This window comes from Trachymyrmex cornetzi, unplaced genomic scaffold (genome assembly GCF_001594075.2).
Source record: "Trachymyrmex cornetzi isolate Tcor2-1 unplaced genomic scaffold, Tcor1.1 scaffold38, whole genome shotgun sequence".
NCBI classification, from domain to species: domain Eukaryota; kingdom Metazoa; phylum Arthropoda; class Insecta; order Hymenoptera; family Formicidae; genus Trachymyrmex; species Trachymyrmex cornetzi.
Window position 1 is genome coordinate 44478 of NW_017298534.1, and position 253 is coordinate 44730.

General features: G+C 33.6%; 1 protein-coding gene across 1 annotated transcript in view; it reads right to left on the reverse strand.

Moving 5' to 3' along the window:
• Window positions 1–253, reverse strand: part of LOC108763698 (multidrug resistance-associated protein 4) — a 17961-nt gene that overhangs the window by 8547 nt on the left and 9161 nt on the right. The window lies entirely within an intron of this gene.

Below are 253 nucleotides of genomic sequence, written 5' to 3' on the forward strand. Positions count from 1 at the left end.
GATATGGTGAATAAATTATTCATTGATTGCGATATGGCGAATAGAAACGAGCCATAATATCAAAAAATACATCAATACGTTCTTGTAAAGGATAATTTCGTTTAAACATGAATTCGGCCAAGTAATTATGTTCATAATGTACTTTTGAAGTCCCATATCGAGGTAATACGCCTTTCATATCTCTCCAAAGTCTCTCAATATTTTGAGTGTGAACACCTGTACGTGGATTAACGAAATTTTCTGCGTGATTGAC